Below are 231 nucleotides of genomic sequence, written 5' to 3' on the forward strand. Positions count from 1 at the left end.
CCTTTCCCCGAAGATATAATATATGGAGTAGTATATTGACATTAATTAATTGCACTGTTCTAGGAGTGAACAATCGCAGTTGCAGCTCCCCTGGACTCTATTTTGCGAAAATATGTTTAGATAAATTTTTGGGGGTTTATCAAATCATTTTGTGTTATTTATCCGTTTTTGTGAGTTGAAGATTTTTTTTATTTACTTATTCACTTCACGAAGTCCTAATTGCGCCGGTCC

This window comes from Penaeus monodon, chromosome 32 (assembly GCF_015228065.2).
Source record: "Penaeus monodon isolate SGIC_2016 chromosome 32, NSTDA_Pmon_1, whole genome shotgun sequence".
NCBI classification, from domain to species: Eukaryota; Metazoa; Arthropoda; class Malacostraca; order Decapoda; family Penaeidae; genus Penaeus; species Penaeus monodon.